Source organism: Amblyomma americanum, chromosome 1 (genome assembly GCF_052857255.1).
Source record: "Amblyomma americanum isolate KBUSLIRL-KWMA chromosome 1, ASM5285725v1, whole genome shotgun sequence".
In the NCBI taxonomy this organism is placed as follows: domain Eukaryota; kingdom Metazoa; phylum Arthropoda; class Arachnida; order Ixodida; family Ixodidae; genus Amblyomma; species Amblyomma americanum.
The window spans coordinates 345113811-345135072 of record NC_135497.1 but is presented as its reverse complement, the minus strand read 5'-3'; the positions used below and the strand labels follow the sequence as shown (position 1 = coordinate 345135072).

The following is a 21262-nucleotide window of genomic DNA, read 5'->3' as shown; positions in this document are numbered from 1 at the left end:
CATCTGCCTCCATGTCGTATGGTGCACCTCAAAGCCACTGTTGTGCAGCATGCAGCTGCTGCTGCAAGGCTGACAAATATAAAGGAAGCTGTCACTATACACTCTAGGCTGTTTTTAGAAATAACATCCTGCCTATTCGCTTGATGCGAATAAAAAGGACAGCTGGCATGAATAATGTCCACGCACATGGAAACTTTATGTAAAGGATGGTATTTTTATTTTTCCTGCTTTCTCTAGAAATATTTTCTATTCTATTCAGCTCTTCTCGTAAGTGCAGTACTTATTGTCCAACAGAAAAGCTCCTCAAGACATCACGAAAACACCTCAGTTGTTGGTGTTGAGGCGCATGGTGCCGTTTCCTTTGCATCTCTTTTCCTATGTACAGCTTGTATTGTTCTCGTTTTGGTGAGGCATTCATACCCACCAATGTGCGTTTGCTTTCCGCTAATGCTGCTACTGAAACGCTTATACTGATGGTGAATGTATGTACATATGTAACAGCTGTGGATAATGTGCATTGTAGTGCACACATGTCTATGATGTATTCCATCCATTTTTGCATATTTTGATTAAACTATGTGCTCTGAGTTCATACTTATGCACATTAACAGTGGAACATTGTATACGTTTCTCCTCTTTAGGTACCCATCACGCCAGCTGTATCGAGTGGCTGCAGAGTGGCTCGTTTCTAAATATCCTCACCTCAAGGATCGGCTTGGAAGTGGAAGTGGTTTGGTGAGTACAGTAGTTTTACCTGCTTCCTTTCTTTTCATTGCCTTGCACTTGTTAGCTCAGCAAAAATGCTACTGCACAGATGAGCAGGTAAGAACAGACAAAAATGGCAGTCAAGCCAATAATAGGCACTACAAACAGTGTCATTCAACTACTCTGTTCGGTGAAAGGCTTATCACATATGCACCCGAAATCAAATTATTAAACACCACAGGTGAACGAAGGTAAAATATATGTTCTGATGACCCTATCACCACCATGATAAGACATATGTATGACTGAGAGTGGTTGACTAAGAATATTTTGTGGTGTGTCCTGTTCTACAATTGACATGTCGGCGGCACGACAAGAGCTCTGTTGTCTTACTTTACCGGGGCTATTCAATGCGTTTTGAATCCATGTGACATGCTTTTCAGTAAACATGGAAGTTGAAAGTCAACACTTGTTCTGTCCTCTATTCCTGTTTCATTGCTTCTGACATCTAATTCCATGAAAGTGTTGTGCTGCTCACACTTATTAAGGTTCCCCATTCATCTAAAGCTATGATTGCCTCAACACCCACGATTACATTACCCACGTCATTTTGGAATTGACCATAATATGCACATGTTCATATCACGTTGTATCGCTTCACATACCAGCCATTGGGTATTTTTGTTTAGGGCCAATGAACCTGCATCCTATTTTAGGTCATGAGGGTGAAATCTAGGGCTTATGCAGGATGAAATGATTGGGAAATGGGTCTTAGACCCCACCTTGAGTAGAAGAAGCAACCTTTCGCCATGGCGCTTTTTGGCGTCAGATGCAGATGTGCCGTATAACTTCATCATCATCATCATCACCACCAGATTAGGCAAGAATGGTTCGGAAATCATTACTTGGAGTTTCAAACATTTTATTAACGCATTTTCAGGCCTGTGAGTATTAAAAATACTGAGAAACCCTGTTTTATTGGCGTAAGTAGAGAGGCGCAAATGAAGGTGCCTACAGGCAACAACAAAGAAGGGACAAGAAAGAGCATTAAGGTCATATATGATTTTTATTCAGGAAAATGCACATACTTTAATGGAAGTCTATGGCAGAGGTAATAACATGCTGGCAATGTCACATGGCACAAAAGGCCAAAAAAAGAAAAAAAAAGTGAAAACAAGGTGATAAAGGTAAAATACGATGAAATCTCAACGGGATGGTAAAAGAATGATAACACACGGTGATGAATACAAAAAGAAACGTAATTTCACAGGGTGTAAAGAGGCATGAAAATCGATAAAAGGCATTTTTTACGATATTACATGGGTAGCATCGATAAAATGAGACGAAAAGAATGGTAGAAAAATTATACAACACGTGAATGTGACATTGTAAAGCTGAAAAAATGCAGTCACCATAACAATAAAAAAGTCAAAACAATGATATGCAATAAATGAGGCACACGCAGGCAACATGTGAAATTTAACAATGTTCTTCTGAAAATTGAAATCCAGTCCCGTACCATGATCTTGCCACGCTACTGACACTTTAAGCCCATTCTTTTTATAAAGAAGGTTTCCTTCAATGCCTATGCTACGTTGTTTCTACTTTTGTCAATAAACACACTTTCGGATAAATGGGGCGTGCATTTCCAATCTTTGAAATGCAGCAGTAGATTACATTCAGTGCTTTTTTCAAGTGAGCGCTCATGCACCTTCAACCATTTGTTCAGGTCCTTTCCTGTTCGCCAGATGTAAACTTTTTCGCTTCTGAGCGGTAAACCACCCCTTCTCTACACCGGACAAAGGTTATGGGCATGCCTTTCGGCAAAAGTTTTATTTTTCGGTTTTTTGCTATTAATCCTAGGACACTATTTAGCCAGCTTACATTTGGTAGAATACACTATAGGGAACTTGTACTTATTTGCAACCTTTTTCATATTGTGTTCAACCCAGTGGAACGAGAAAGCTGCTGGTCTCACCCTCTTGTTGCGTTCCTGAGTGTAATTTCTTTTTGGGGCTTTACCTTTCTGAGGCAAAGATTCAGTCACTGCTTACTGAACTGTCTGCAGAAGATGTGCCTGTAGCAACCGTGTGGCCTGCAGTTGAAAAATTTCTTGCATGCAATGTTCGCGTTATTTCTTTTTGAGCATTAAGCAGTGTCAGAATCTCGCAGTGTATAATTTTGCTACCATTCCTTTCATCTCATTTTATCAAGATGTCACCTTGTACCAGATGCCTTTTATCAATTTTTATGCCGCTTTACACCTTACGAAATTACCTGCTTTACAGTCATCACTGTATGTAATCATTCTTTTACCATCCCTTAGAGATTTCATCGTATTTTACCTTTATCACCTTGCTTTGCTTCTTGTTCGCTTTTTGGTGCTTTGCGCCATGTGATGTTGACTGCATCTGATTACCCCTGCCACAACCTCCTTATTGTGCACATTGTGCTCAATAAAAATTCGCTGTCAGTTTAGCGCTCTTTCCTGTCCCTTCGTCTCGCCTTTGGGCACCTTCATTCGCGCTGCTTCTTTTGTGTCACAATGGACTAACTAGCCATGAAAGAGTTGTACTTTAATATCCATCTTTTATTCCGTTGTTCATCTCTGTTCATATTTCTTTATCAGTCGTTCATGTGATTAAAGTGCAATAATTGCAAGACAACGTTCTGCCTTACAGTGCACACTTGTGCAGATGTGATTGGTTAGCACGTTGGATTTTAAAAGTGCCACATACCAGGTGTTTCAAGGAAAACCACCACTAATTTTTGCAAGCAGCCATTTTGTATAAAGGTGGCTGATTAGCGGACATCAGGAAACAGGTATTTAAAGTGCCGTAGTTAGCCTGCAAGGATTTTTTTAAAATTATCTCTTTATAATTATCTCATAATTATCTCTCTATAATTATCTCTGATTATCACTCTTCGACACCTGGTTACAATGAGAGGTATGCAGCCTGTCATCATTAAATGTCAAGTTGTTTTCTGGAATGTCAAACGCTCGATTATCCTTCATGCTGTGGCTTGACAAAATTTGGCTATTTCGACTAGTTGCGTGAACTGAACAGGTGGGTTTTGTTTACCCTGCATGTTCTTCAAAAGCAGATATGTTTTGCAAGACGTAGCCATAATTAGTTGTGCCACAGTGCCAAAGGTAACCGTCTTTTTGAAATTTGGAAAACTATGGCTATTGCTAACCGCCAGTCACATATCTCTCTAGGTGGATACAGGTCAAGTATAAAGCGCCTTTTCCCTGGTAACGTGACAAGCGTGGTAGTGCAGTGTGTGGCAGGCCATTGCATGGAAGGGACTATCCCTAACAATGCAGGGAGGGGACTATAGCTTTTTACCTGCCACTCCTTGCCTTGTCACGTTAGCAGGCTCATGACAACCGGCCAGCACCATTGCTTCGAAGGGAGTCCTTTGATACGAAAAAGTGACTTTTTTCCCTTACTGGTTTCCGAATGTGCTTGCATCTAGTTGCCTAACTGTAGTAGTTAAAACTTAATTATTAGAAATTAATTCTGCAGCTATGTAACTTTATTCACCTGTTTTCTGATTTCCGCCGATCGTGTTATTATTCTTCTGCAGAATCTGTCCTCATACCTGAAAAAGCATATTTTTAGAAGTTAATGGCGGGCTTCCCTGAAACATCTGGTGTTTGTAATAGTTTACAGACATTCTTCCACTGCATGCATGTGAGCGAGCTCATTTTTCGGTTACTGCAGTAAGGTTGACAGTTGAGCTTGTTCGTACATGCTCATAATGGCAGTGCAGCATGAACAAAGCATGGCCACTAGGCAAAGAAAGCACATTACATTAGTTTTCAGTCTTGCTGATAGTTTTTAGAATCACAAATTGTCTGCATGTGTAGTGTCCAAGCACATCACTTGTTAATTGTTGCTTTCGTTTGCAAAGCCATATTACCTCTGCATTACGTCACGCATGTCACTGCACAGGGCGTGTGTACACAGTTTGTAGTTGACTTAAACTGCAAGAAAACACAGGCACTACTTTGTATGCACTCTTTTATATGTGCCCATGTTTGCTCTATACACGTTTCATTATTGTCGCGACTTTGTTAACGACATATTTGTTCGTTCTTCCTCTATCAATCTCACAGGACTCGTGGGTGCAAGCACTGAGGAACATGTATAAAAACATGCGAAAGAAGATCGAAAGCTGCAGCAATTTGATGGCTGAAATAAAACAAGTACCTGCACATGACGCAGAGAGGGTCTGAGAACATGGAGCAACCAAACAAGAAGTTGTGTCGCCTTTTTGTAAGTATTACAGGTACCTTTGATCACCTCAAGTTCTTTCAGAAAACTTGTATAAATTCAGCGTACAGGTGCCCAACTATTTCAGTCATTTTCTTCTACAACTTAGTCATGATGATGTGTAACAATCCATTCTAAAAGCAGCTGTTACTGCTGGTATAATTTCGAGAACCAGAACTGGGTGGCGAATACGAGTGATAGCATGGGGAATCTTTTTGCAATACAGAGACAATAGGTGGGCTGCGGAAAACCCGTTCGCCCCCAGCTACCTGCATTTCACTAGCCCTATGTTCACTGGTTCACATTTCCTCATCACTGCAAAGCAACGTCATGCTTAGAGAGCTTGATCTTTGTCCCCTCGGCAAAGAACCGCAGCGCTTTCCTCTACATATGAGCTGGTGCACAACATTTTTTTATGTTGCACCTCCGCCCTTTCCACCAGCACAAAAACTATTCACTGCCACTGTTAATGTTCACAAAGGAAATGCACAAATAATGCTGGTGATAACAATTACAATTATACATTAAGGCGGTTGCACTGCCTGAGTCCATTCTATGTGCATTAATATTAAATGATTATACCCAACAATTTTTTCTTGCATGTTTTTTCTTTCAAACATTGCAATGTACATTATTATACATAGTTCACCGTGTCATAATTGCCTACGACGGTTACATATTTTGATTGATTGCCTTGTTCACACCATTTTGATTTTGGTTTCATCAACTGCCCAATGGCAGTCATGTGTAGTTGACTTTTAGGGCATGTGAGGCATGAAAAAACAACAGTATATTTCCTGATATGTTGTTTGCCCTTATTTCAATTCTTTAAGTAGGCTGCTTTAAGTGTTCCAGTGATTTAAAACTACGTATCAGCATACATATCGCAGTTATTTCCTGGCCTTATCTGACATATTTTAACTGTACATCACATGCATTGTTAAGTAGATGCAACTGAAACCAAAATTGCATGAGGAAAGGAATTCAGGGACAAGTCATTAACCAGTCACAGGCGAATAGCGCACTGTAATCGGGGTGTTCTAATTTATAATGCATCCTTTGAAAGCAGAAAGCATGCAACTGAAAGTAGTTGCTTACAGTCCGTTACGCCCTTTCGTTCCAGTTAGAATTCCTTATGATACTAAGTGGAACCAATTGGATGCGGCTCAAAATTATCATTAAATTCAACTGGAATGCCAACTTGTAGTCACTGGCACCACTTGGAACCATTTGGTTAAGCTCGAAACATTACCGTTGCGTTCAGTCTATTACATTCCAAATGGAATCATTTCATTCAAATTTTGGAACCAACGAACTTTTTCACATGCAAATGTAGATGGAAAATAAACACAACAGTTGTTACTTACTCTACTCTTTTACAGTGGTTCACTTACTTTGGGGGGCCCGTAATTGTGGCGCGTGTTCTTTGCGATGTCACTGCAAGTTAACTAACCCCAGGTGGTTGAAATTATATGCAGACCTCTACTACTGCACCCCTCATAGCCTTAGTCACTTTGGACTGCTGAGCCTCATAAACCATAAGCAATTTCAGAAGTATCAAAGTGCCTAGCGTAATCCTATTCTTCGGAATATACAAACAGATACATGGCTGTGACTACCACATATGTACAGCTCATTTTAGTAATAGTACGCATCTCAGCTGACAACAAGATGTTTGACTAGTTATATGGTTATACACCTAGTTGTACCAGGTGTTTCAGGGAGGCCTGCCAGTAAATTTTAAAAATAGCCTATTTGAGATAAAGGGACACATAGTGCAGCATACGTGTATCACCAGATGTCACAAAAATGTGAGCCGTGTGAACTGGTAACCTGATTATCTGAATTGTAATATACTCAACTTACATACAGTCACCTGGTTGCAATTACACTTCCTAAGCTGGCCATTAGCAATAACATTGGCAGCTTTTATGGTATGCAAGATGCGATTACCATTGCTACGATAGCTTCACAAATTTAGGCTATTCCGCACGCAGCTCAGTGCACCGACATTACGCTCAAGGTGACGTCCACTTGCGGTTTGTTCTTCAAGTCACACGGACGCCACTTGCCCTGCCCTGCCTAAGTTGCAGGAGCAAGCACAGCAGCGCAGGTGGAACAAAGGTGGTCGCATGGAATGTGCGTCACAAAGTGTCATATGCAGGTGGGCGTCGACTTGCACACATCGCCAGCGCGCAATCTTTAAATTTCAAATGAAATAGTTATACATTGTGTACCCTTTACACCAGTGGTAACTGCGTCCTCGAAATTATAAAAACTGTAATGGCTTCTACTGATGGCTACCTAGAAATCTGTAATTGCAACCAGATAGCTCTCCATAATAGTTTAAAAAATTTCTACTCCAATTTGGCTAACCTGGTGATAGTTAACATGGCTGAGCAGTTTCCTGACAACAGTGGTATTATTATGCCACAAAATGTATTTTCACCCTCAAAAGCTCGATTTATAAGGTTTATTGCATTTTCTTGAGGCACTTAGGCTACTCTTGTTACTTCATTTAATATATTACAGTTACGTTCACTACCCTTACTTGTGGCAGTGTTACATACGGTTAAATGCAACTTAAGCCTGCAGTGAAGCCTCTCGCACTTTCATGTTCGCCAGGACTGCAATAAAAATTTGTTGTAATGTTTTTCACTGACATCTAAAGAAGCATCTGTAATCACAAGAAGAAATAATATGTTTAACAGTTTTGTGCATCTTGCTTCTTTGGTTAACTAGGCAAACATTTAAAATCTGATTTCATGTGCTGTTCTCATTGGCTACTGGAGTAATACAGGAGGCCAAACACTGTGACACTTGGCTGTTATAAAGTTTTATGCTACTACAGCTGTTTCCTGTTGTCAATGGCCGCTCAGCCATATACATAAGCCATTCATATCTACAAACATATACAAAAGCCATATGCATACCTTGTAAACGGCAATTTTTAAAAATTAGTGGTGAGTTACGCTTAAGCACTCAGCGTAACAGCTGCATCTTTTCTTACTCACTTCTGGGCAGATTATTTAAGAGCGCATTGAAAGGCAGGAATTTAGTGCAGTGAACTATGGAAACAAAGCGATGAGGTTGAACAGAGATGTTCAGGGAACTGATGTGAAATATTGAAACCCTAGCCTAAATTGAAAAAAGGAAATGTATGTTTACAGTGCATATAATGGAATCGGCAGATAGTCCAAGGGTCCCTTTGGGTAATGGACTGAATTTCAAGACAAGGCAAATATATAGCAAGGGACTCTAGACTCAGCTCGGTGTATGCAATTAGGAAGGTATCGCATATAGCTTGGGAACAGCTAATACAGGCTAGGGTGTTGACATACCTGAGGCACGCCTTTGTCCTGCGCTAGATATTGAAATGATATCAATGATAACTGTCGGATAAACTATTTGCTAGTGGCTTGTAAGATTACTACCATTTCACTGCACCTTCACCAGCTTATTGCCAAATAAAGATAGAACTTTTCATATCCCATATCTATTGATTGCTTTCATTTTCATTGTTTGGCTTGTGTGTTACAGAACTGCAGCCATCTCGTGGTGTATGGTGAAACAGTAGAGTCACTGAAACGCCATAATGAATGGCTGAAAGAGAATGTCGCCACAGCTGATGAATCGGCACTGAGGTCATGGCTTCTTGCTACAGCCCAAGAGCGGCACCAGCAGCTGGGGATGCTGTCTCTCTCAGATGCTTTCCTCCTCTTCCCATTCTTGTCCACTGCGGCAGTGGTAGGTTTATTGTTGTTTCGCTCATTGCGAACAATTACTCAACTTTACTACATTTTCAGCTGATCATGGAGTTCGACGTGGTATTTAAACGATGACTGATGGACTGTATGGAGTGTGGCTTCCAGAGGCTCAGCAACATGATTTTGAACTCTGGGGAAGATGAGGAAGTGGCAACATTGTCATGTGCATTGCATGGTAATCTACTGCACTTGATTGCAGAGAGAAGGTAGTAAGATGACATTCTTGCCATTACAGAACAAAATGATCAAGATTCGAGGTACAGCCTCAGCACTCTAGGCAACGGTTTCACAAGAGGACTTGCCCAGATGAAGACAAGTCCTCTTGTTTAGGTGTTGCCTAGAGGACTGAGGCTTCTCAACAAGTCTTGTGTAGTGCACCTTAAGCATGTTCAAATCTGTCGTGCCTTAGAAATTTCTGCTTTTGCATGCAATTGGAGAAAAAAATATGTGGATTAGCTTAGCTAATCCTAGGTGTACAAACTGAAAGCTGTGTTCGTTGGCTTTGGTGTTGACATGTTCTAGACTCCAATGATTTTGAGGAAAGGAAGGGCGCATAACTGGCTCCCTGAGTCAGTGGATGCCTCGATCACTCGCCCTTTGAGGTATGTGGGGACGGCGAGAGATGTGGGCTGCATGCATTAGTATTGACAAGGTTGTGGCTGACACACTGCACCATGAACTGCCCCCTGCCAGGGTGGCAGGGTAGGTGCGCTGCCTACTCAGTGTGTGGGAACGCAACTAAAGCACGTTTTTGCAGTTGGACACCAATGCCACCTACATGAAAGGGAGACAGGTTTCCACTGACCCCCTGCCCCGATCCAGTTGTGTGTCATGAATGGCCTGTTGTCAAGGCCTCAACACCAATGAACCCACTGGTTTGTTTGATTTTGAGGAAAGGAAACAGGGCAGTAATTGTCACACCTTGCTAGACACCTGAACTACACAGCAAAGGAAAGGATAGAGGAGGAAGGAAAATGAGCAAGGAAGGAAGAGGAAATTGAAAATTTGGTCTTTGAGGAAAGGTGCACCATGTTCTGGTGGCATGTGGTTTCAAGGATGCCTCACCATTATTGCCATTTCTATGGTCGCAACCAGTTTCCTGTCTAAACTGGACATGTTGTTACATATTAATAGTTCTGAAATTGACTTCCCCTTGTTGCATTGTCACTTCATAGGTAACTTTATTTGCAGGAAGCAATATAGATAATCCTTGCTGGTGGTGCAAGACTAAAGGCTCAGAAGCGAAAGGAGGACTTAGCCCCCTCACACTTGTTACAGCCTGCAGTAGCAGAATCACATTTTCTTTAGTTCAGACACTTATGCGCTTAAATCCCACATTAGAGTGCTTACAGAGAAATTTCGTTCACAAAGAGTTGCATTAAAAAATGACAAATTTTCCTGGCTTTCAGAAGATGGAGTACTTGGCCTGATGGAAGTTGTGGCATCAAGGTGTAATGAGCCACTTCATGGCATTGTCACTAAGGTGAGTTCTCCATTTATCCACTATATTTACTAGCGTAATTTTCGCCCGCGCATAATTTGCACAGTCCCAAATTTTTGGCAGAATTTGTGACAAAAAAAAAAACCTTGTACTCGCATATTTTGTGCTCACTGGTGCGCCATACCACCATCATATAGTGTGCGCACAAGGCAGACTTGGGAAGATCAGTGTGGCCGCACCTCTGTGCACGGTTGCGAGCGGTGCAACTGGCAAGTACCAAAGTTGTGCGCCGTTTACATGGCTCGCTCATGCTGGCAGTCGCTTTCCCGGACGAACAGTTGCGCGCGAGCCTGAATCCGAAACTACCGATCCGTTCGCTGTTCGGCATGCCGATAGTAAGCCGGGCCGCACGCAAGGGCCCCATTTTATCGCCCATTATCTCCTCTAATTGATTTGTTCATATAATAGGACATTGCACAGGATTTCATATTGCAGGACGGTTATTTGAAAAAGGACAGGGTTAATTGGAGAGATATGGGAGAGGCCTTTGCCCTGCAGTGGGTGCAGTGAGGCTGATGATGATGATCTCCTTCGCCTCCCACTACGGGCTTCGTGATTGTATTTTTGTGTGTTTGTTGCTTTGAGCTGCACACACGAAGTCATGCCATCCCACAGGGGGCTTCATAGCATGGGAGGGGATATGAGTCTTATTTTTTGGGATCAACTTGTCAGGTGAAAGCCTTTAATGGTTCATAATCACGTCCGTCTGTCCGTCCGTTCCACTCTTCACTCGATAAAAAAAAATCTGTGCACGATGTGATTCGAACTCCCATCCTTCCGTTCCGCAGCCGAACGTGCTAATGATTATGCTACTTCCTGCATACACATTTGTACTCCTTATTTGTTCAGGACTCTGGAGAGTGCGGAAAGGCATCGAATCAGACGGATACCTCCAAAATGGCCTTCAGTGTCTCCACCATTTAAGATTCACAAACAATTGTGTACTTAACATCTTAACCACACATCAGTGACACAAGCAGCAACACCATGTTAAAGGCTTTTGCCTCACCGTACTTTAGGTCAACAAAGTGCCCCACTGAATTTTTTGTTGTTCAGCCTGGGTTGCGAGATCGGGGGGTCTACATATAGGCGGCAGTATACAGTATATATTGTGCATTAAGACCTTTTTAGAACTTTTGGAACACCATGTTAAAGGCTTTTGCCTCACCGTACTTTAGGTCAACAAAGTGCCCCACTGAATTTTTTGTTGTTCAGCCTGGGTTGCGAGATCGGGGGGTCTACATATAGGCGGCAGTATGCAGTATATATTGTGCATTAAGACCTTTTTAGAACTTTTGGATGCATTCAGAAAATTTTCGCGCAATTTGCGCCACCTCTTTTTGAAGCCTAAATTTAAAGAAAAAGTGCGCAAATTACGCAAGTATGTACGGTGTTACTGGATATGCATAAGGATAGCTTCCATGCTGATATGCATAATTCACCACTATCACCATCATTCGCCTGACTACGTGCACCAAGAGCAACGACCTCTCCTATGTCTCCAATTAACCCTGTCCTTTGCTAGCTGTGGCCACTGTACCCCCGCTAACTTCATCTCACCCATCCACCTAACTTTGCACTGCCTCCTGCTATGCTTGCCTTCCTCTGGAAGTAAGTTGCACTGACTGCTTATAATTAGTGTCAAACAATGACATGAGCAACATTTAAAATGCATATCCTGCATATAAAAATATTTCGATGTATTTGTACAAGCTGTCATCAGCACAAAAATGTACAAGGATGCAAAGGGAGAATAAGACACGGGTGCTGTATTATTTAGTGTCCATGAATTTTTTTACACTGATATCACTCAGCATAAATATTTCTCTGCAATGATACCAAATTTCTTTACTTTTCAATTTGGGGGTCTATTATGTATTATTTCATTTGCAGGAGGACCCCTGCCTGACTCCAGACTCCATGCCTGGTGGTTTCTGAGAACAAGATGGTCCTAAACGTCGACAGACAGCCACTTTTCGATGTCTCAAGTACATTATTTGGCATGTCATGCCTTTTCGCAGCTTTCTGGGTTTTCCACATTGCCTATCCCAGAAAGGCTCATCGAATGCTTACATTTTTTGAGCACGCTTTCTTAAACCTGACATACACAAAGCCGTGCGTAAAGGCACTTGAATTTATTAATTTTTTTTAAAGCTGGTGCTCCCAGTCACTGACCTCTTTCTCATCCTCTGTCGTTTCCTCATATAGGACACGTGCAGAATCCTTAAGGTACCTAGGTAGGCTTCAGTGTTGGACAGTATATATATATATATATATATATATATATATATATATATATATATATATATATATATATATATATATATATATATAAATGACAACATGATTGATTGAATCTGTACATTTAGTTTCGTGTCGTCTTCACTTGTTTGATGCAATAAAGTCATTTTCACAGTGTTACACATGCTGCTTTTCTGACTCTCAAAATGAACACTTCGTTTCAAATGAAGCGTTAAAACAGAACCCATTTACTATTACAAATACCTGCAAAAAGGCAACCATCGCAAAAATGCTACAAAGCCTGCCTGCAAGAACTCCATAGCGGCAAAGAAATACTCCCTTAAGTACTCATAAAAACTCCAAATCCGCAAAAAATACTCCATTTGCTGTTCGTAAAAACACCCAGGTGGTTATAAAAAAACTACCACGAAACACCCAAAAACATTTTATGGGGAGTACTTTTACTCCCTTTTCACTCCTTGATAACTCCCATAGCGGAGTAAATAAAACATGTATGGAGTACAAAAGATCTCTTTTTGGGTGTTTTTTTTGCTAACAGTAGCATCAAGCGCATTGATAATTGGTTTTTGGAGAACTAAATGGCGCAGTATTTGTCTTGTATCGTTCGACACCTGAACCGCGCCATACGGGAAGGGATAAAGGAGGAAGTGAAAGAAGGTGCCGTAGTGGAGGGCTCCGGAATAATTTCGACCACCTGGGGATCTTTAACGTGCGCTGACATCGCACAGAACACGGGCGCCTTAGCGTTTATCTGCAAAAACTCAGCCGCCGCAGTCGGGTTCGAACCCGGGAACTCCGGATAAGTAGTCAAGCGCCCTAACCACCGCGGCAGGTCAAGCGCATTGCAGAAACAGTTTCTGGGATAGGAAGGGGTTAACCTAGATTAAGCGCTGTTTTTATGAAAAGAGCCAACTGTCATTGAAACCAAGTAAAGTATCAGGAAATGTTTACCTTCTTTCTGGAATTGATCAATGGGAAATTAGTAGTGTAATCATTTTTTACCTGAAATTTGATTGGAAAGTAGAAGACTGCCACATTCCACTCGTGGAATCCGAACCCACAGCCTCCGAATTTCGCCTATGGGGCTCTGCCAACTGAGCAACGGATGTGGTTGTCCAACCTTCCACTTTCGAGAGTACTTGCTTTGCGTATAGCCTAACCTTTAAAGCACTCATCAGCGCCACCCTCAAGCATAGCGGCCGACGTGGGACGTCCTGTAATACCGCAAGTGGCGCTTGAAAAGGGATCGGACTGTGAGGGCGGCAGCTGAGCGAAGACCCTCGTATGCTACTAAAAAGTCGGGACTGCCAGAATCGAAGCCCTCGTTAAGTAATTAAACGCACAAAAATAGAAAAATTACGAGCTCGTTACCAAATACACATTAAAAAAGCCAACGCTCAATGCAGCCAAGAAAAGCATAGTATGGTGTAACTATTCATTTCGCCATTTTCTGAGACACCGCCATGTCGACGTTATCGTCGATGTCAGACAGTCGGTGCAGCGGATGTTAACAATAGAATACGTCCGAATGAAAAGCATAGGCGCGCACACACCCCTCTATCAGGAGGCGTCAAAGCTCATGACAGCGCCCTATGGTCTCCCGTAGCAGACAATGCCAAAAAAAAGAAGGAAAAAATGCGGAAATTAAGCAATTTCTTTTTAAAGACTTCTTGTTCCGCATTAACAGATTTATATACAAAACCCTCTTCAGAACATAAATTATGTGCAAATATATGTACGTATCATTAACACAACTGACATTATTAACATGCACCTACATGTACAAAAAACAATCTTCGGCAGACATATTTTGCTTACAGCCGCAAGGCATAGGACAAGCAAACAACCAAGGTTTACACGGTCTATGGTTTCCTAATAAAATAAGGCAGTGAAAAGATGCTCGCCAGTATCTTCTCAACACTCATCAAAGTGCTCAGAGGAGGAGTCTGCGTTTACAGGGAACAAAAAGTTCAGTTAATGAATCAAGTTACCAAATGCGATTGATAACGCGATCTCGTTCTCAACAAAACCCAAAAGCAATCCGCGAGGACGTTCGTACCTCGTGGTTGGTTCTACCTTCGCTTTAATCGTTTTAAGCTTTGAAAAATCCGTTTGACATGAGCAACTGGTCGCAGTTATAAACGAAAAGCTGTTAAAAATCATAAATAGGATCTTTATACACTAATTTTACCATGCCGCTCGCTTGTAACCAGTCCAACCACCCATAACAATCATGAGATGCTTGCTCTGGTGTTTTTGACTTCAACAAACAGCTCAGCATGCAAGCTTACGGAATCTGCATCAAGACATTCACTCACTATGCAAACTTGTTCGTCGCTTGCAGAAAGCTGCAGCAGGCTACTTATGGAACAAGTGACGCCAACAGCCCCTCGTGTGAATCTCTCAATTCCTTGAACGAAAGAATCAGTCATGGGACAATAAAGTACAGTCACCCGAAGTTCTTCGTACGTTGTCACGAGAAAACATTGGTTAGCATAACTGGCGTCCGCTTGCCTAGACACTTTCCTCTTTCGTATATCTGGTATGTCGATTTCACGTGCCTGACAATCGTGAAATATCTTTAAACATCTTGGCAAAAACATTTTCTTCCTCACAGATGTCTTTGAGGGCCTTCTGCAGATTTTTTACCTCTTGAATAGCAGTCGCGGGGTTTGTTTCTAGGTCCTGCAAGATTTTCTTAAGCTAAGGATCATCTGCAAAGGGAATGTACATTTATTCTCAGGCTACAGGATAGAAGTTTTTACCTGCCACAAGAGTCATCTCGCCTTCGCCAGCGTTTCTGGGGGTGCGTGCATTGCGTAATCTCCTCTGCTGTTCTCACGACATAAGCCTGATTGTCTCACGGCTTTCAGAGCATCTGCTCTTCAAGCGCATCTAGTTGTAGACAAATACTTGATCGTATAAAGTTCAGTGCCAAACGATTGGCAAATCTTCTAGAAAACTGCGTGAAGCACTGCACTACACTGTATGAAGTCTTATGCAATCTGCAGAGTGCCAAGTAAGTTAAACAGGACCGTGATTTCTGCTCAAGATAAACAAGCATCAACAAGCACTACTAGATTTTACTCTGTCCTTACCTTAGGAAAACAAGGAATTTCAGGGTAGTAAGCGGAAGATTTTTTTTCACCTAATATTATAAAGAATTTTTTATTGCGGCGCATCAAAGTGTAACTAATATAATATATTTTCACTCATAAACAGAAAAACAAAATAAAGGTTGCTTATGAAAGAAAGTCTTTGAGCGGCATAATTTGCGGTACTCGCACAGAGAAAGCTTGCAGCTGGCTGGCAGAAGCTTGCTGAAGCTGAGTCCAGAACATGCCCCAGCTACATACATCGCGGCGGTGTACTGTAACAGCAACACCATGAAGTAATCAGACTCTTCAAACTTCCCGCAATCCACGAATGACCGTCCGTGACGGAACAGTCCCCAAGTGAAAAGTCTTGTGACCATGCGGCATCAAATCACTCCCTAGCCGGCCGATATGTGGCGTCTTTCTTGCACTGTTTGGCCAGTGTTCTGATATAAATTTCTACGTAGCGCTATTGTGGATGACCGAACTGCTAATGCGAAGTTTCTGTTCCCATTATGAGAACTGCCAGTGGCAGCCTGCCGCCCTGTAAATCTGACCTACCGGAAGCGAGGCTCACGTCATGTAACGCTGTCGAAAACACTATTCCAAACGCTATTGTACATAACACAAAGGGGACTCAATGATCAAGTTTCTCGGTAGTCCAACAGAACACCTGTACACGCAGTGAAAAAGCGCGGAACTTCTGCTTAAATTACTGCTTTTTGTGCAAAACAAGAGGGGGGGGGGGGGGGTTGCGTCTTTCTTGATCATAGTATTCCGCTGCATGCTGACATTTTCTCTTCACGTTTCTCTTCATGGAACTTTGGAATATGCGCTTGCTGATACAAGTTCCTTTTTTTACAGCTCTGTGTTTGAAATAAAAAATTATTAGCTCCAAGCTTACAGTCTTAGCGCACAAGTCAGCAAAAGCTGATTGGCATAAGAGGCCGAGAGGTCTGAAGTGGCAAACCCATTTTGGCGTTTCACAGGCGTCTACCCGGCTGACTGTCTCGCAGGCCTCTTTTGGCGTCTATAGGCTCACGTCCACACTCCGCCTCCTTCCGCTTGCGGTCTCGGTTCGATAGCGTTCCGGCACACTTCATGTATTCAAGGGCTCGCTTGCACGAAGCAAATAGTCTAGTTACCAGTGTTGTCTTATTCGCAGTCTGAACCCTCCGTTGGTTTTGAGGAAAGCAAAGGTGCATAACTGGCGCGCTTTGAGTTACGTGGCAGTGGTGTACAAAACTCATTACGCGTAACGCTTTACACGGCTGCCTTTGTACCCCTAAACTGCTTCTACTAAATGGCTTGTGCAAAGCTATTACAGCTTTCGCTGCAAAAGCAGGCCGGTTGCACGACGTTTGACGTCCACTTTGCATAGGGCCACGGTGTGCATGCCGCGACTCATAGGAGGCAAGAAGGGGGTTCGCCCTAACTAGCACTTGGAAGAAGGCAAGCCCAAGAGCAAACCGCCAGTCAAGTGGAGCGAGAGCGCCAATGGCGAGAGGATTCCGACGTGGAAGCTCGCGATGAGATGGGGCGACAACGGCGCCAGTATCAGTAAGCACCCGCGCAGGCGCCAGACGCAAGAAGCAGTTTGAGCGTCGATACAAAAAGCAACCCGCTTGGCTGTGCGTGTTCGGTCTGCGGCATACTTTCAAAGAAGCAGCGAATTTTAGTGGTAGTTGTAGGCTTCACCACCTCATTCATCAAAGACATTGCAGTGAGGTGCCGATTAAGCGACCAGCTAGAGCTGGAATTCGTAGTGCCTTTGATGGGCGCCTGGCTAGTTTTTCAGCGCACCGCATGGCGAAGCCGTTCTCTCATGACCGCATATACAGTTCATGTTTTAATGGCTGTGGCGTGACCTGCTGTAAGACTTACTCAATGAGTTGGTTTGAGTTCAGATGTGGAAGAGGGAATGTGGTGATTTAGTGGTCTCAGGACATTTTCAGCATGCGCGGTCTTTGTTTGAGAGCCCACCGCTCAGGCAGGGCAATGTAGATGTGCCGTACGTTTGTTTAGGCAGCGAAGGATCTTTTCACGTGTTAAGTGCGTCGGAACATGCAGATTGCAGCTGATGCCGCGTAGCGACAGATCATTTGGTATGAAAGGTAGCCAGCAGCAAGGACGTCCTTGTGGATTCCCTGTTGCCTATCTCGCATCTTACAGTGGCTTTTCTCACTTAAATTCTGACATGCAGCTTCTTCTCAAAGTGCGATGCGACGGTGAAACAATCTCTGATGCGCCAAATTCGGTGCACGGCTTCAGCATTACATTGATTTCGAAATGGAAATGGACTGTTATTTCTCACCGTGATAGCTGTCTACGAGACATTCTCGGGTGCAGACGGCATCTTCGTAGCATGTCGTAACGGAAAAATCCCAGGTGCCTCATTAGAATGCTGTACACGATGGTCCAGAGAATATGCAACATCCGCTTCAGTAATAGGGCTGGGCCTCGAGGTGGACGTTCCCGTGAGATGGAGGACCGGGGGGGGGGGGGGGGTAGAGAGAGAGAGAATTCAATGCAACTACCCCTGTCACTTTGTCGCCCTCAAAAAATATTCTGCGCCTTTAAAGTATTATTTCAAGGTTCTAGCTTTATCCTTGCTCGCCACCGCCCCGAGTCCGATTTTTGTCTCCTGTAAAGCGTTCTCTGTCGCAAGCGCGCTTAAGCTGCGGCGAAACACCTCTTAACAGCAGGAGTAAGAACAGGAGGAGGCTACTCCATACACACGAAATAAACGACTTAATAGCAATTTCGCTACGCTTGCCACTCGTCAGCCTAGGCAATTTTTTCCTTTATCCCTGTACGTGATGAGTCAAAATCGTTGTACACCCCGCCGCTGAAAGCAGCTGACAGCGTGAAATGATTTGCAAGAGCAGTGTAGCACATTCTAGGATGGGTCACAGGTACTGCTATCCTCAATCTTTGCATCGCTCTCGGTCAGGTTGTGCGCGTTGTTGTTGCCTTACTGACATGAGACATACCCACGATGGGGGATTGGCCAGGGTTCAGTGAGACGAGCCAAAAGAAGAGAGTAAACAGGTGTCAAGCTAATTGTTGGTTACCCACCCACTATGGTATACCCACTATGGTACAGTGGCCAAGACACAGGCGGTTAATTGCTGGAAAAAGGAACTTTTTGAAGGGAAAAGGACTGGTAATAGTATATAGGCTATTATGTGCTGACAGGAAGGAAGGAAGGAAGGAAGGAAGGAAGGAAGGAAGGAAGGAAGGAAGGAAGGAAGGAAGGAAGGAAGGAAGAAGGGAGGAAGGAAGGAGAAGGAAGGAAGGAAGGAAGGAAGGAAGGAAGGAAGGAAGGAAGGAAGGAAGGAAGGAAGGAAGGAAGGAAGGAAGAATTTTGAAGGGAAAAGGAGTGGTAATAGGATGTAGTCTGACAGATTGAAAGACGGAAGGACAGGGGTCCTGTTAACTTGGAGATCGAAGACGGGACGATGGCTTAATGTGCATAATAGTATACAATGCCTGTAATGTTTCAATGTCGTACTGACTGAGAGCGGGAAGAAGAAATTAGAATGCGAGGCGCTGCGTTTCTTGAAAAAAAAAAAAAATTTGCACAGCAGAGCGCACACTTCCTGTCGCTTCGTCCAAGCAAAGATGCGCCAATTGCAAAGAACAACCGCAGAGGACACAGGCAAGCCCCGTTGATGAAATGGAATTTGCAAAAGACGCTTCCTCAAATGAGAGAAGCGGCGGCAGAACAGCAGGAAGTAATCTATTGTCTCAGGTTCGGCACAAAAAGGGCACAGTAGGGAAGCCGCCAGGCCAGATCTGTGAAGGTAGAAATTTAGAAGGGGAACCCGGCAACGCAAGCGCGTGATAGAGACCTCTAGTCTGCATGAGCGCCAGTCTTTGCTACTCCAAGGATGCAGAAGATGCTGATATTCGGAGATGATGTGAGAGCCGAGGCAGCAAATTCCTGAAATATTGTGTAGCTGCGAAACCTCACCGCAGCTGTATATGCACACGTTGGCAGGACAGCAACAATTGGGCCGCAGAGAGAGGCTCTTGCTAAGGAATCTGCAACCTCATTTAAGTGAAAACCCATGTGACCTGGTACCCAAAGCAACCTTACCGAATTTAGATGGAGCGGGATCAGGAACTTAAAGAGGCGTAATTCCCGAGACTCAGTGGGTGAGGGTAACGAAGAGCAAATGGACAAAGAGTTTGTCACAGACCACGACCTGGGAAACGGTAATTTCTAATTTTCGTAAGGCTAAGATTACTGCTTATAATTCAGCCAGAAAAATGGAGTGAAGTCAGGAAGACGGAAAGAAAAAGACCAATCCAGTGAAGGCGAAAAAATTCCCACACCTGCCTTCTCGCGATCCTGCGAGGCATCGGTAGCAATAAGAACATGAGAGGGAAAGGACCTTAGGTGGTTCTGCAACAGACCCTGATGAAGCGGGAAGGGCTGCAGCTTTGCATTCGATGGAAAATGTCATCGAATTCAATCTGGACAGATGATGAGTTGTTATACAATTGGCGACATCTGTGAAATGAATATTTATGAATATTTATGGCACAGATTGAAGACGCTTCTTTCGGAGCCGGCGTTCTTCTTCTTCTTCTTCTTCTTCTTCTTTACCTCAGTAAACATGGCACATACCGACAAGGGGGTATTGGCCGAGGTACGCTGGTGAATGCCAAGGAAGTATTTGCGCGGGTAAAAAAGGCGTGAGGCGGCGAGGTAGAATAGTGGAATGACTGAAGCTAGAAAAAAATTAATATATTATTTGTTGAAAAAATTCATTAAATTAAACAAACTTGAATTACCAGGAATAAAATAGAATACACTTTCTGGGCATGCGGCAGAATTTTATATACACTTAACAAGGTAAGCGACCAGTTGCAATAATGCAATCATGAAGGTATTTGCAAAAAATGTAATCAAAATCTTGACAATAACAATACGCATGACAATATCTCTAAAAAACGTGAAAACGAAAGATGCGAGTAGGCGCTACAGGGGGAACAATATGAACGAACACCCTCGTTACACCCGTCCCACTGTACCTTTTCCGACTCCGTTCTGACTCTCCTGCACCGATCGCCCTGCTCTGTGTGAAAATCTTGGAACACTGTTTTATCTTCTGTCCTGTTTCCCTGTCCACTCATGCCATCCCGTTTCCTTCACTGACCTCTTCGAGTGCCTGACTTCCATCGGCACAGCGATCCTGCTTGCCTTCGTCAAGGCAAGAGATCTACTGAACGCTTCATCTGCGCTATGTATGATCGCTTCAGAACTCAGAACAGACTGAGGACGTACCCTCGGGGGTAAAACTGCAAGCAGCGTAGCCAAAACTATGTGGGGTGCGTAACCTGAGCCAATATATATTAAAAAATAATGAGGCATTTCATAAGAGTGCAAAACACACTGTCGTGAGCGGTCGGCTAAGCCAATACTTTATGTGAAGATTACTTTTTTCTGTCATTATTCTGACAATTAGCTATAATTCAACCATTCAGTTCTTAACTAGCGGACCTACCGCTTAAGAAATTCGATGATAAAGTTGTAGGGTCTTCTTAGAAACCCTCCATGGCATATTTTCTCTCACGCACTTTAACTGAGTGCGCCTATAAAAAGCCACCAAATATTACCTCCACTGCATATTAAACCCGGCT

General features: G+C 43.1%; 1 long non-coding RNA gene across 1 annotated transcript; it reads left to right on the top strand.

The window, feature by feature from the left end:
- Positions 1-4833: 4833 nt before the first annotated feature.
- On the top strand, positions 4834-12500 carry LOC144115545 (uncharacterized). The gene is made up of 4 exons (XR_013311449.1): positions 4834-4988; positions 8526-8732; positions 10162-10235; positions 12147-12500. It is a non-coding gene; the product is annotated as an uncharacterized LOC144115545 (long non-coding RNA).
- The last annotated feature ends 8762 nt before the right edge of the window (positions 12501-21262 follow it).